Genomic DNA, 16,472 nt, shown 5'->3' with positions numbered 1-16,472 from the left:
TCTATGGCGCTCTGTTATTTATTTGCCTTTTAAAAAGCTTTCGTATTGATAACACGAAAAAAGCATGGCAAGAATGGTAGGTTGGGCGAACTGAATGGCGTTAAATTTACTAAATGAGTTTACTATTCCAATTAAAGTTTCAAGTGACTGCAATATTGTCAGTACTACCGTTAATGCTTGAACTTGAAAAATATCAGTCGTGACGGGTATTCCAAATTTACCGCCATTGTTATTATAAATGCAGGATACAGTTTTATAGAAAATAGTGCCAATATGAAAAATGTCTATTTCTGACTTTTCAAAAGATCTGAGGTTACTTTCCATCAGCTTCTTATGATTGATTCCCGAATCTAAATGTGTTTACAGAAGGATGAATACTGCTTTTAAATCCTTTCCATTGCAATGCATTGGTGCCAGATTTCCAGATGGATTACTTCGAAACATCTTTCAAAAGCTCATTCTAAATCTCATGCAGATTACCGCCAAGAAATCACCACGAAGTTTCTCTGGGGAAGAAAGATTTATTCTCGAGAATCTTGAAAATATGCTTCAGGACTTAATTCAAGTGTTTTTGAATTCATTTTCACGGAATTAATTTCCTCAGAATTTTTCTTTCACAGCAAGGCCTCACGAAATTCATTCACAAATTCGACATGCTATTTTTAACGGTGGCGGCGGCGTGGCTTGACGCGGCTAAAAAATATCCCTCAAACATTTCCAGAAGTATTGCTGCTTTAAAATGTTTGAATTTTTCGTAACTTATGGCGTTAAACATCAACGAAAATGATATTCAGCACTAGACGGATCTCAGAAAATCAGGTATGAATTTTAGTATTAAATTCGGTAGCAACCTTATTGATATTAGGTACACATTCAATTTTCATTCTGTAATGTGGCGAGAAAGTGTGCGTTTTAGAAAGTTAAAAATTTCCAATAGAGAACGATAACTTTGTTTGCTTACCTTTGCTTTGTTGTTAATATCCTTTTTTTGAGGTGACTCAGTTCCAAATAGCATCATAGCGCGTCCCACATTTTGTTTCTCTCTAAATGATTGCTTAATAAATTTCGGTTGATTATTCCAGAAAACTCTTCATAAGATCCCATTAGATTTTCAAGGCATCCAACATATATTTAGGAATTTTATACGTATCTTCTGAAGCACTAATATGGGAATTCTGAATAAATTCTTTGGAAATTATGGGGAACTCCAAAATTTTCGGTTGATTCCTCCCGAATATCTAAATTTCCTTCAAAAATCTTGAAGAACTTCTTTAGAACTATTTTTTTTTAATACTCGGTAACTGATCCAGGAATTCTGCAGAATTCCTTGAGAAATTTCTTAGAAAATTCCTGCAGAAATAGCCCTAAGAATTCTTAAGGAACTTCTTCAAGAATACCTCCTAATTTTTGCCTTTCTCGTATTTTTTTCAAGAATTCCTTCATAGGTTCACAGATATCACCTAACGTCTATTCATGCATTTATTCAGGAAATGCATTTACGATATTTTCCAGAAATTTCTCCAGGAGCTCCTTATGCAGATTCTACACGGATTCGTTCAATAATTTGTTAAGGAAGAAGTTCAGTGTAATTTCTTGTTAAAATACTCAGATAAAATGCTGCATTACGCTTTCTTTTGTCTGGAATTAAAATGCTTGACTGCAAAGCAAGATCATGCTGATAATGATTGAGCTCAATGTTGGAACGATGTTGGAAGTTTTGTACTTTCATTATATACATTACCATAATATACATTTTAGCCGCATCCAGTTGGCCTTATAACAAAGGAATGTAAAACTGGTGAATAGACTTAAAAACCTTACAGTTAATAACTATGGAACTATGGGTACTGAATTTCTCAAGCTGCCTAGAATTCTCGAATATGAATTTCATTGAAAATCTTGGCAATTGTACTTAGTAGTTCGATTGAAGGAATTATCTAGAAGCAGAGAAGCATTGGGGCCCTCCTTAGCCGTGCGGTAAGACGCGCGGCTACAAAGCAAAACCATGCTGAGGGTGGCTGGGTTCGATTCCCGAAGCCGGTCTAGGCAATTTTCGGATTGGAAATTGTCTCAACTTCCCTGGACATTAAAAGTATCGTCGTGCTAGCCTCATGATATACGAATGCAAAAATGGTAACCTGGTCTGGAAACCTCTCAGTTAATAACTGTGGAAGTGCTTAATGAACACTAAGCTGCGAGGCGGCTCTGTCCCAGTGTGGGGATATAATGCCAATAAGAAGAAAAGAGAGAAGCATTTCCCAGAGTTCATGGAGAAAGATTTTCTCATAATACAAAAGGCAGAAGTTCGTCAAAGTTCTAGAAAGATGATTCGCCCTGAATATCTGGGCTAGGATAAACCATTCCCCCAAGATCCTCGGAGGAGGAGTTACCCAAATTACTGAAGTTGGAATTCAACTTCTGAGGGTAGGATTCCTTAAAATTCGTTTCGGAGGAATTTCTCGAAATTCAAGAAAGAAACTTCCCGAGAATACCTATAGAAGGAATTCATCAAGGTATTTCACCAGAATTTCTGAAGGAGAAATTCCAATATTTGGAGAACAAGTTCCATAACTCCTAAACTGCTGGGGAAGAATCCTGCACATTTTCTAGTGATGGAAAAACCCAGAATTCTCGCCAGAGGGTGTGTTTTCCAGACATGGAGTAGAATTTTCTCGGAATTGGGAAGTTTAGCAAACGAAAATATTGAGTACCAGCAGATGGACAACATTGGACAACAAGTGATGGACATTTATGTGGACCGAGAAATTGATAAGATATATTCGCGTAAAAAGCAATCCCAGTGTTTAATTTCGTCAGAATTCCTTGATAAGAAATTTCTCAGAATTTTTTATTTCGTCGGAATTCAAGTAAATAGTAATAATCTATCTAATATTCTTGGTGGGATATCTGAAGTAAGGATTACTATTCCCCAGATTTTTTAACAAGGAATTCCGGGAAGAGGGATTCACTAGAATTGTTGGGAGAGCAACTCCGCATTTTTTTTTTTTGCAACGGGAATTTCCCAGATTTCCTGGCACGCTCAAAATTTTTTCCTTCACTTTTCCGTCGTTTCTGAAGAAATCACTCGCATCTTTTATAAGTCTTGCCATATAGTAATGCGAAGATTGTAACAAACGAATAACTACAATGTTACTTAAAGGGACTAATTTTTCTATAAATTTTGGTTTTTCCTTACAAATTTCACGATCGTAAGGCGCCCACTTAGGCTTGCAAAATAAATAATACAAGCAATGTGAAACTGAAATGGTGGTCAGCATCCACTGATGGAACATAACGTCAAGATGTTTATCATCAGTGATGAAATAAGATTCTAAAAAGATAGGAAAACAAATAAGATCGATAGATAAATACATCCATATGTTCCCACTGAGATCGATTTCTAATTGAGGTTTTGACCTTTTGACTAAATGTTCGGCCATTTGGTCGAATGCCGTTTGGCTTAATGCAGGTTTAGATTATCCACTTTCGTCTAACTAAGTGATAAACGATACTGAGGACCGAAAACATTTGTTTTGAGGAGGAGAATGTTTATGAAATATGCAGAAATATTCACTGCCTACCGCACCGGTGGGATTCGAACACACACCTTTCAGTACGCTAGACGGGTGGTCTATCACTAGGCTACGGTAAACCTAATGCTGCCCTCATCAAGTAATGTGATAGATACGCTCCAACTTGGCTTAACGTAACAAAAATGTTGTGCCAAGAAGAAAAGACAATTTTCGGGCTAAACATTACATAGGCTCTTTCTTCATTCCACTTTTCTCCTGATTTTTTTAAAAATATTTTTTTCGGTTTGCTTTATACTTTGTTCCTTTCTTCTTCTTCCTGTTTCTTCAGTCTTCCTATCTTCCAAGTATTTCTTTCGTCCTAATTTTTCTCTTCTTACTTCTCACTTTTCACTTCTTACTTCACTTCACCACTTCCCAGTTTTTGCTTCTTACTTGTCTTTTATTTTAACTTCTTATTTCTCTTAACAAAAAGGAAAAACGTTCAACTATTCGACTAAATGGCATTCTTCCAAACGACAATCAGCCAGATACGCTTAAACCGTAATATTTTGACCATAATCGCGGATAAACAACAAAGTCTTTATTGCGATGTTTAAAAAATATTTTAACCATGTTAAATTGTTTTTTTTAGTATAAAACTTTATTTTTTAATCGATTTTTAATTTTTTCCTACCAGTCGATCGGAAATCTTCGTAAGAATCTTTTTTTTTATAACTATCGTTGATTTGGAAGGCTTGTTTGCCGAGAAGCTTTACGGAGTTGAAGACATGATTTTTAACATAATTTTTCATAATTCTTAAACAATAATGCTAGTTTTGGGGAACCGAAAGACTCGTAGAGGGCCGTTTGACTGAAAGTCAATTGGTCGAGAGCCATTTGGCAAAATGCCACTAGGCCGGAATTTGTAGGGTCGAATGTCATTTGGCCTAACAAACAATTACCGAAACCTTTCAGGCCGAAAATGTCGTTTGACCGAACTGGTAATTTTATTTCATTCTTTATTCAAACTGGTCATTTGACCGAATAGGTAATTTGGTTGAACATGCCGTTTGGTAGAAAGGGTCATACGGCCGATGTGGCATTTTGCCGCATGGATCATACGATCTTTAATTTTGTTGCTAATAGTGAATGTGAAAAGTAAGGAGTAGTTAGGCCTGTATCGGCCTGGTGAAGGAAATTTTCTTTTGTTTTTATTATAGTATTTTTTTAACAATATTTAGCTATCTGTACCCTGTACGGCCTTGGCCGGGATTAAAAAGGGAAATATGCAATTAAATTGTTCAATGCTGAAGCACAATGGCTACAAAAAAGATAAAGTGACCTCTCCCTCACTAGATGTTCTGTTACTCGATATTTTCCCTTACTTTTTGAAATTCAAAGTCCCTTGGATCTAGCATACTGCGCTCCCTCGTAAGCAGGGAATCAATTTTTTTCGAATGCGCCTGCGAAACAAGCGACAAAAGAGAACCAACGACAAAGCTTTGTTTTTGTCGGAGATAATAATGACAAAGATCCGAAAATTTTTGTCAGCAACAAAAAAGAAGACAATCTTGTTGCTAACTTTCCATCCCGTTATTTTGCATTATTTCTAGTGAAAATTTCGGTTTTATGTTATCAAAGTTTCAGCTGTTATGAAAATATTCGATAATCGAACAATGATTACCAAATTAGCAGCGTATTTTCGGAGATATCAGAGCATGCAAGGCAAATGATTCTTGTCATATTGTGTTCGGGTTCTGATAAAGGTTTGTCGCTAGGTGCGTTTGTCAGTAACAAACTCTGTTGATGACAAAGAGTATATTGTTAGGCGTTGCTCGAATATTGATTCCCTGCTCGTAAGTCAATATTTCTCTTAAGATATTCTCTAAGTCTACGAAGTTTGCCAATACATTTTCACCTTGCTAACTCGATGTTGTCAAAAACAGTTACACGCACGATACATTTAGAAGTTAGAAATGAAAAGTGATTAGCGAGAAGTGAGAAATGACAAGTGAGAAGCCGGAAATGACAAGTGAGAAGTGAGGAATAAAAAGTTAGAAGTGAGAAATGAGTAGTGAGAAGTAAAAGTAAGAAGTGAGAGATGAGAAATTCGAAGTGAGAAGTGTGAAGTAAGTAGAAAAGTGAGTAATAGGAAATAAGAAATGAGAAGTGAGAAGTATGAAATGAGAAATTCGATGCGCAAAGTGAGTAGTGATAAGTGAAAAGTTAGAAGTGATAAGTGAGATATGAGTAGTCAGAAGCGAAAAGTTCGAAATTTAAAGTGAGAAGCGAAAAATGAAAAATGAGAAGTGAGAAGTGAGATGTGCGAAGTGAGAAATGAATAGTGAGGAGTGAGAAATGAGCAGTGAGAGTGGAAAATTAAAAATGAGAAGTGAGAAATTCGAAACGAAAACTAAGAAATGAGAAGTAGGAAGTAAAAAGTTATAAGTTAGTAGTGGGAAGTTTGACATGTGATCGGCTTTTGAATATGGTGGCTGCACCATTTTGGCTTTGTGTCCCTCTTAGCCTAAGGCGATTTGTTTTGAAATAATTTGAAATAATGTGTTGGAAGATGCAATTTCCGGGTGAATATAACGTAGGCTATTTTTTTAATCCACTTTCTTTTCTCTTTCTCACTTATTTTGTTTTATTTTGAGATTTGCAGCCCTGTAGTTCACCTCAGACTTATTTTTTCTTCATTTATCTAAATGTCTAAATGTCCGACATGACTTTGGAGGTACTGTCCTTCTTCGTCTTCAAAGGCTCTTCATTCCAGCTGGAACTTGGCCTGCTTTTTCAACTTAGTGTTCTATTAGCATTACCTCAGTTATTAATTGAGAGCTTATATGTCAAGTACAATGGATACACTATGCCCAGGAAGTCGAGAAAGTTTTCAACCCGAAACATCCTAGACCGGATAGTGAATCGAATTTGCCATCTTCGGATTGGCTATCCTACGCCTTTGCTCGCCAGGCACTGTTATCACTTTTCATATTTTCCTAGTTCAATAAATATAAGTGAAAATATCTTTCTGGAACTTCTAATCATCGAATTAGCTCGCAACAAGTTGACGAGGATTCTTGAAATAAGTTCAACCTCATGTTAATATTAGGCTATTAACCTAGAAGTGCTGTTTGAACTTTACCTATATCCAAATCACTTTTCATATCGCACGATAAATGCACTAACACCGCTATGTGGATTAATCAGGGGTTTCCTTCAACTCTCTTCTTCTATTTTATTTCTTTTCTTCCTTATTATTCCTTACCTCCTTTGCATATTTCCTCTTTTTCCTTTCCTTACCCAAGTAGCACACGCAACATCTTCCAAAAAGTGCCTGGCATTGGTAAAACATCAAAGCACGAAAAAGTTGCATCAATATGTCAAAAACGTTCAAATTGTGTTTCATTAACATTATTGTAATGCAGTACGCGTTTGGCATTTGAAAACAAACAACGAAGGAATACCGCACAGCATGTTGCATACAAGAAACAAAATCATTAAGTTGCATATTTTTTTAGAATTGTTTGTTTAAATTAAGATACAGATAAGTTTAGCGTCGTTTAACGTTTTGGCAACTCACAATTTATTCCGGTGATGGTGCAATCAAGTAACAGGAAACCCAGGTACGAAACTCCATAACCGTATGGTTTTTATGGTGAGTCAACATGCAGTCCCTTCGAAGTGTTGAATGGTGCTGTGGTGCAGTGAAGGACTATCAATCACAAGATCCATAAATCAAAACCAATTTTATGTTTTTATTTTTTTCGCTGTAGTATTTTGCAACATTATTGCAGTTTTACTGCAATCGAAGGTTGTTTCCGTAGACTCAACCTCTTGCGCTTTTTAGATTGAAAGAGAGTTATATTGATGGCACATATGCAAAGATTGTTTCTTTCCGAATAGTTGCATCACTTCTTCCTTCATATTTACTTTTTCGTTTCCCTTCTATTATTTACTATAATTTGGGACTAAATGCTTTTCAGTTTTACGATGAGAAATCATATTTACTTCCATCTTTCTTCCTTATTCTTTTTCCCATCATTATTTTTTTAAATTTATTTTTCCATCTAGTTTCTGTCAGTAACCTTCTCCGACACTTTTTTTCATCTTTTTACATTTTCCGAGCAACATACTTATTTTCGACAAGTTTGTGTGACCTATCTACAACCTAATCACGTCGTATTTCAGTGGCAGCAACCAAATAGGTTGTAATTGTGCTACTCTGGTACTTTCTGTAAATTGTTTCATATGTTCACTTAATTGAACTATACATTTTGTGAAAAAACACCCGTTCCCTTCCCCCAATGACACTTCCTATAGTCTCCGTGGGTAGATAATATTTATACCAAATTTGATTGAGATCGGTTGCTGGGCTCAGAAGTAACATTGAATTATTCGTTTTCTAAACAATACCCTTCCCCATTACACCCTTCCGAATTTCCCAATGGCCATTCCACCTGCTCTTTAGAATTGAGAATATGTTTAAAAAATTTAGCGGCGAAATGCCACGCTTCTTTTTCTCACATTCACTTTCTTACACCTTGTTTCTCAGGTTAATGATGATTGAGTAAGTGAGAAATGATAAGCGGGATGTGGGAAGTGAGAAATGAGAAGAGAAAAGTAAGAAGTGAGGAGTGAAACTTCTTACTTCTCAATCCTCATTTCTCATTTCTCACTGCTCACTTCTAACTTCTCACTTATAACTTCGCACTTCTCACTTTTCTCATTGAGGCATGAGACGTCTCACTTCCCACTCCTCACTTGTCACTTGTTACTTCTCATTTATTACTTCATCATTATTTACAATAAAAAGTGAGAAGAGAGAAATGAAAACTAAGATTTGAGACGTCTCATGTCTCAATGGGAAAAGTGAGAAATGCGAGGTGAGATTTAAGAAATTAGAAGGAAGAAATGAGAAGTGAGAAATGGAAAGTGAAAATGTGAAATGGAAGAATGAGAAGTAAGATGTTGATGAATTTACGACCGTCGTTTGCGATTTTTGGATTTTTTGGTGTTATATCGGTCCAACCGTTTTAGTCAGAAACGACGTTACGAATGTTTATTCATTCAACGGCAAAACTGAAGTTATCTCTAGGTAAAGTTCAATTTTGCCCTGAGGATGAATGAATAAACATTCGAAACGTCGACTTTGACTAAAACGGTTGTCTTAGGGAGCATCCATAAAATACGTAACGCTTAGAGCGGGGAGGGGCTTCCCGAAGTGTGACAATCCATACACATTTTTTAAATGAATCATACAAAAAGTGTATCATAGGGGGGAGGATCTTCCCTTATTAGTAATTCATGGACCGATATAACGCCAAAAAATTCAAAAAAAAAGTAAGGTGTTTCATTTCTAACTCCTTACTATTTCACTTCTCTCTTCTAATTTTCTTTTTCTCATGTTTTACTTACTTACTCAAATACTAATAAACCGGATCGAGGTTGAAAAGGAGTACGAAGTGAGGAATGAGGATTGCGAAGTTAGATGTAAGAAATGGGAAGTGAGACATCTCACTTTTTATTTCTCAGTACTCAGTTCCCATATCTCTATTCTCATTTCGCACTTCTCATTTCTAAATTATCATTAATTATTTAACAATATTTTTTTCTTGTACAATCCGAGTCAAGTACAAGACACTGAAGACGACCTTACTGTTGAGGTCGAAATACGTATCTGTCAAGGTACAATTAAGTGGTGGAATTAAATGGGATTGTACAAACTCGTCTTATGACAAGTGAAGACATTCCACTAAAAAGCTCAAAATAATTTCCTAACTATTTTTTTTTATTCCCTTCTTTATTTGGTATGCACTCTGTGTTTTTGAACTGCTACTGTGCCGTGATCTGCAGTAGTACTCTGTCATCGATCTCATCGTGCCGGGACTATCTCATCGTGAGTTCATTGCGTCCATTCTACCATGTCGTGAATCCAATTGCATGTTGCATTATTTGGTTGCCATTAAATCCGGGTAGGCTGGAGGAATGCCTTCGAGAGGAACAATTTATCAGTCGTCATCCGTCGACTGACAATGGCTCGGTGGAGGGGCTGAGAATAGAACCCAAGACCGTCCACTTATAAGGCGTACGTGCAGTCAATAAGGCTACGGAACTCCCTACTTCACACTATCCACATTCACAATCATTCGAAAAAATGGCATTTTCTGCCATATGATTCATTCGGACAAACAACATTTTCGACCAAATCACATTTTCGGCCAAATCACATTTTGTATACTATTTCGCCGGAACATATTTCGCGGAATTTGTTTTCGCGGTACTACATTTCGCGTACAATTTTTCCAGAAAAACATTTCACGGAATGTACTTTTCTTTTCCCGATAATTATTCCGCGGAACGTTACGGAACGGAACGGAATTTAGTTAGAACTAATTATCATTGAAATATTTATTTAATTATATTTAATTACGTGGTGCTAGTGTTTTAATATCCAATCTTAATTCTTCTGGATTGTGGTGTAAAACAATAAATAAGATGATGCTTTTTTCAAATGAGTATATCTGGTGATATGAAGCGAACAGGACTGGGTTCTGCTTTTTCAGTTTCTTTGTTCAAACAATATTTTTTGTTTGAAAGTCGTTTGTGTAGCAGCCAAGCAAATCCGTCTTCCGATTTGCCTTTTACCAACGAAAACAAGCGCAGAACACCGAAGGATAATTCGCATGTTCACGCCTCAAAAAAAAACACTGAATGATGATCGTTTATGTTTCACCGTTCGAATAATCTAGAATTCTCTGTCAGCCTACTGAGATTGAATTTCAAATTTCTTCTCATTAGCTTTTTAGTATGCAGGCATTTCAAATGCCTACTACTATTGAATTTCAAATTCGTTATCATTTTTTCTATAATTGTCATTTTTAAATATTTTAGTTTATTTCATTATTTTTATCATGAAATAAGAAATACGTTCCACTTTATCCATCAATGTAACCAACACATGCAAATGCTTTTTTCAGACTCACTTTATTCCCCACAGTTTGAACTAAAACCATTTTGATATTTTATCTTGAAAGTTGAAACAAAAGGCCGTTGAAGTAGAAAGATCGTCTCCATATTTGAATGAAATGAGCACGAGATGCACTTTATGACAAAGAGATTGTTCAATTATACATACAACAATTGTGCTTAAGCGATCTTGATGAAGATACAAAGGAACGGATCTCTAATTTTAGTTTGAACAGTTCTAGGTATGGAAGATTGTTAGAATGGAAAACTCATGGCTTAAATTCCAATGAGACGCACGGATTTCTTGCCTCCAAGCATTTTGTTTCGAGAGCCTTTTAGCACTGAATATTTTTGTAATAGACCTATTTGTTAGACCTATTTCACTAATCATTCTATTCTAAAAGCCAGAAGAAGACGATAAGCCTTTGAATTACTTAATGCTATAGAGTAAATAAGTCAACAAAATGAAACACATATTACACGAATGTTATAAACATGAACCTTCGTAGCTTAAAGGTTATTAGGACAATATGCCTTCATTGCGAACAATCCTTTACCACAAGAAAGTATTGGGTTCAAGAAAACCTTCCCAAATAGACTTCACACTAACCTCATTGCAACTCAACATTTAAAACTCTTCGCCACGGAAGAATTTTTGTTTAAATTTTACCAGTTTGTGTTTTGTTTAGTTAAGCCTAATATTAATTTACTCCTTCTTGCTTTGAAGGATTATTTCCATAGAAATTTTATCGCTTCGTTCGCCCACAAGTTAATTTTAATCAGAAGGTAACCGCCTTTTGCTCAAAGATTACTTTCAATGACTTTTGCCACAAAAATCGTCCCGTAAAAGAAAATCCTACTTGTGTTAAAAGTAGTTGTACCGTGAATAATCAAAATTCGGACACACTCAAACTTCGGACGCTTCAATTCGTATGGGAAATTTTCTGAAATATTTCATCGAAATGTTTCGTCAAGCTGGATCGGAAAGACTAATAGTTTTCGCTTGTTTAGTATAGTTACATTTTAATAAGACATGTTAAATCAATGCGACGAAATGTTTAAAAGACAGTCTGAGCTGTGCAGTGCAAATTTTTCTTAATCATTCTTCCCGGTACTGTGTAATCAGGTGTCCGAAGTTTAAATCTTTGTGTCCAAAATATGAATCCAACCGGTGTCCGAGGATTGACTCAAACATAAGCCGGACATTTTCATAAATTGCAAACATTCTTCGCAAAATCTTGCACATATTAAATACTTAGTTCAAAGATGAGTACTGTATTTAGTGGCTGCAATGGTGATTTAAACGGTTTGATTTAAAAGGTGAGTTAACAGGATGATTGTATTTTAGAAAGTTCTTAAGCGTCCGAAGTTTGAGTTTGCACGGTACCATGAGCGAATGTTTGCTGTTATGCCAACAAAAATAAATATCATTGATGTTTTTGGGTCCTGTGTGGCAACCACTTCCATACCGGAAGCAGACGTCGATACCTTAGAATAGTTTTACGTGACACATTGTTTTTCTCTTATTCTGAAACCCCAAGAAACTTCCAACATTTTTGTAATACCATTATACTCTATAAGAGAATAAACTTCCAGGTCCACTCAAACTCAATTCTTTCAAGTCATTGTTCTTCTGAGTACCACATTCAACCACACTCCAACCATGTAGAAGTATCGATACGTAATGGCACACTGGGCCCACCCCTGAACTACTGGAAATTTCCAATTAATTTAATTATTTCCAAAGACTGTTCGACCGATTCGAAAAGTTTACTACCCGAGAGCCATAAGATCTTCCATTAAATTTCCGGTGGGTGTGGAAGCTCTCCGGCGCGCATCCGGAGATTCGAATGCAAGAGGGAAGGAAATGGTGCCGGATCATCAATTTGAGGGCATCAAGTGCACAGCATAAAATCCGACGATGGAACGGATCCTCCTTCGACAGTGCTGGAGGCGGTTCCCGAAGTATATAAATATGTATTAGAGTTGAACCACAGATGGATAATAACTCCTCAGTCGGGCTCGTGAAATTGGAGCAGACAATGGGATTCAGCTCTCCGGATCCGTTGTTGGAGACACCAAGTGGTGATAAAATCGTGCAGTTTGGATTAATATTGCCAGGCGGAAATGGCGGTGAAGTGGATTTTAATAAAAATAAAATTTCTATTGAGCCATGACTTCGAGAATCTGCTGCACGGGGTATCGGGTGTGAGTGAGATACGGTTCGTTCTTGGTTTCTTGGGAAAGGAACTTTATGAAAGGAAACTTCAATTGAAGCTTCAAATAAATTCGCTTTGATAATGATAATATTAGTTCAATTATCGCAAAAAATTACTACAGTAGCATTGCGCTCCCGGAACAGAGGTTACCAAATTATGGATACAGAGTATGCGATCAATTGAACTGACAGCCATTAATCTTCATTTGACCTGTGGCACCAATTGTTTCACCATCTGCCACCGACGTCCCACTTCCTGCCTTAATTGAATACATCTGCCTAACTGCTAATAAATTCTGTCCGTCTCGTCCAACATCGGTCGACAGCATGCAAACCCGTTCTTCCTTTCTCTTCTTGTTTGCCACTTTGCCGTTCCTCAAAAAGTCCAAAACCTTACACAAGTAATCTGGCAACTTCCGTTTGATCTTGTTCGGTCGAATCTGAACATCCAACATCGGACAACTATGGCTCGGGTACCAAAGTAAATGTTTTGTCTTCTCGAAGATGGTTCCAGTATTTTTCCTACCCGAGAGCCAAGGTTAACATGACGATTGTTGAAACAATAAAATAATTTCGGACTCTGCCAGGCGAATCACCCTCCTTACCGTCCCATCATTTGCTGTCAATTGTCTTATGTTTCCTGCAGTCCGCTCATGTTCCCGTTTGTTTGGAAAAGCAGTAGAAGCATGTCGTTCCCGAATGGGAACAGACACAGCAATACCAACCCACTTACGAAAATTTGTTTTAACTTTTATTCAACTGTGAAAACGTCCCGTGCCAATGCAATGGGATGGGATGTGTTGTGCGTTGAAAATGGTGAACGCTTGGAGCATTGCCGTAAGTAAGGGTTCTTTGCAGGGGACATTCCGAAAGTCACTTTTATGAATAGAGACTTATATTTATTGTTCGTACGGTAAATTAGGTCCTAGTATGCAGACAGGAGACGCACATCGAATAATAGTTTATGTAACAATGTAACAGTGTTGGTGAAAATACCAAATGCAGTCTTGCAAAATGTCGTGAGCATCACTGAAATGAGTACTAGGTCGAAAAAACCTCGTTCCTACGAAAAACGACAACAAAACAAATGTCATTCCTTGTTTTTGATATATTTATTCTTGTCCCAAGGTGCGTGAAAAAATAAAAATGACAGTTGTGCATTGCTTCCGTATTGAGTGGTGTGCCCTCGAAAACGCGAGCACTTTGAAACTTGGATTCTGTCAGGAGTGACCTTAAGGCGATTTTGGGGTATACCTTCGTAGGATGGTTCGGCAGCAGCTATTAGCGGGCAATGGACCAAAAAGTGTCCCGGGGTAAGAGCCTCAAGATCTTCGGGATCAGTTGAAATCTGGGTAAGCGGCCTAGAGTTTAGGCAGCTCTCTATCTGGACGAGCAAGGTCTCAAGGTTCCTATGGTAGACTCCAACTTTCATAATTCCGTCGTTTAAGGTCGGCGCCAGGGTTTTCAATCTAGAGTTGGGCATTACTTCTCCTTAAGTAGCTACGGCTAGGTTCATAGGTTCAGTTGTGACTAAATCTTAGATGATATGCCACCAGTGATACGAGACCAGCATAGGACGAGCGAAGACTGAAGTTAGAATTTGGAGTTCAAATTTGAATTGGAAGAGATACGGCTCGTTCTTCCAGCTCCTCGGCGAGAAAAGCTTCAGGTGTTGGCCAGAATCTGTTCGGTTGGCTGAGACATGGTGGTCCATTCCACCAGACAATAGAATTCTTGAGTTCCGTTGCCAGCATACCACGAGATATTATATCCGCTGGATTCTCATGTCCAGGCACGTGAACCCAAAGTCATCTGTTTTGTGCTGTATTTCAGACACCCTTTTCGCCACGAACGTCTTTCAGCGAGAAGGTGGGGCCAATATCCAATTGAGGACAATAATTGAATCAGACCAAAAGAAGCATTTCAGTTGGAGTTTCAAGGCATCCTGGACTCTTTAAAACAAGTCGCGCTAGACAAACCTTTTTCTGTTTCTTGCTGTTCCCCAAAGGCGCAAGTTTCGATTTGGAGGTAAGTAGTCGGACGGATGTTTCACCGGTTCTAGAGACGGCGCGGAGGTAGATACATGGCCCATACGCCTTCTCGGAGGCGTCACAAAAACCGTGGAATTCGGTTGCCGATGGGAACCTAGCGAGGAACGACGATTGTTTCGATTGTTGCTAGTTCAGATCGAAACTGCAACCAGTGTTGTTGAAGCTCGTCTTCGAATGGCTCGTCCCATGAACGTTTGTTTCTCCAGAGTTCCTGTACGAACAGTTTGGAAACTACTATTACGGGTCCAATAAACCCCAACGGATCGAATAGGCTGGAAGTATCGGATACTACCTGAAGCGATCGGACGCTGGTTCCCATTTCAACCCGAGAGTCTTAATGGAAGCTCCCGGATCCAGGCCTAGCACTATGTGTTCATATCGAAGTGACTCCGGAAGTGGAATCTCAGCAGAACTTAAAAGCTGAAGGAGCTGAATGAATAGGTTCTTTCCATTTTTTTCCATTGCTACCGGATATGAGGTCATCCATGTAGAAGTCTTCTCCAACGGCTTCTGCAGCTAACGGGTATTCACGACGACCCAGCTTAAAGAGCTCCTGCAGGCCAAATACGGCCGTGTCGTCAAATACGGTGCAGCTGAAGTTCCGTATGTCACCGCCATGAGCTCGAAGGTACGAATTCGCTGAAGACATTGGTCCAATGAATGTATCTGGATCTGGCGGTACATTTTCTCAATGTCCGCAATTATGACGTACTGATGAGTACGCATGATTATGGAGAATGATTATGGAGAATAGATCACCTTGCACGGCTGGGCCTACCATCAGCGCATTATTTAGAGAGATGTTGGTGTCTGTTACGCATGACGCGTCGAAACTACGCGAAGTTTGGTGATCACGCTGTCTGGGCGTTCGATGCGGTGATGTGGTAGGTAATACGGGTGATGCACAGTAGGTTGTATGGTATCAGTAACTTCCTTCGTGTGACCCAAAAGTTCGTATTCCTCGATTAAGGCCAAGTAGGCGGCCTTGAGCAGGGGACGAGCTTGTAATTGACGTTCAATTGCGAGACAGCGGCTCTTGGCTATTTCGTACGAATTTCCCATCAGAGATAGGACGGATGGCTTCTTTGGGAGCTGCACTACGGACCGGCCACCTTTATTTCTTCTTGTGGTGTCGGCGAAGTGAGCTTCGCATGCCGGTTCTTCTACCGACATTGTACTAGAAGACTGACATGATTCCAGCTTCCAAAATCTGGACAGTTGTTCATCCAGATCTTGTGTACTACAGACGTTGACTATGCTAAAATTTCTGGATTTGGTCGGCCATCTCAAATTCGTTCGGAAACGACCAGACCCAGTAGAGTATTCTGAAAAACAGGTCTTCCGGGACCCAGACGGATGAGTCCATCGAGAAGAAGATCGGCGGCGTCCACTCCTATAATCATGTCCACTGCTGCTGGTTGGTTAAACTGTAGCTCTGCTAAGTCTACGTAAGAGGGCCAGCTCCATTCGGCCACATCGATACTATTCGATGGAAGCTCCCGTGTGACGGATTTTAACACGTGGAACTTTAGTTGAGTACGGAAGCTGCAGCAATGCGTATGTATACATTCATAATAAGATGAAGTAGGTGGAAGCTACCGACGATTGTCCGCTCCCACCGACGGTGTGATTCTCCTTGATTCTTTGGACTTGTAAGCGTTGAGCGAAACCTTCGGATGATGTTCAGCTGCGAAGCGGGATCGAGTAATGCTCTTGCTCGCA

The 16,472-nt window shown here is 38.4% G+C and overlaps 1 protein-coding gene across 1 annotated transcript in view; it reads right to left on the bottom strand.

Annotated features, from left to right (window-relative positions):
- Positions 1 to 16,472, bottom strand: part of LOC134220720 (uncharacterized protein CG43867-like) — an 840,013-nt gene that overhangs the window by 348,390 nt on the left and 475,151 nt on the right.

The sequence above is a fragment of the Armigeres subalbatus genome, chromosome 3 (genome assembly GCF_024139115.2).
Source record: "Armigeres subalbatus isolate Guangzhou_Male chromosome 3, GZ_Asu_2, whole genome shotgun sequence".
In the NCBI taxonomy this organism is placed as follows: Eukaryota; Metazoa; Arthropoda; class Insecta; order Diptera; family Culicidae; genus Armigeres; species Armigeres subalbatus.
This window is presented reverse-complemented; position numbering and strand designations above follow the sequence as displayed.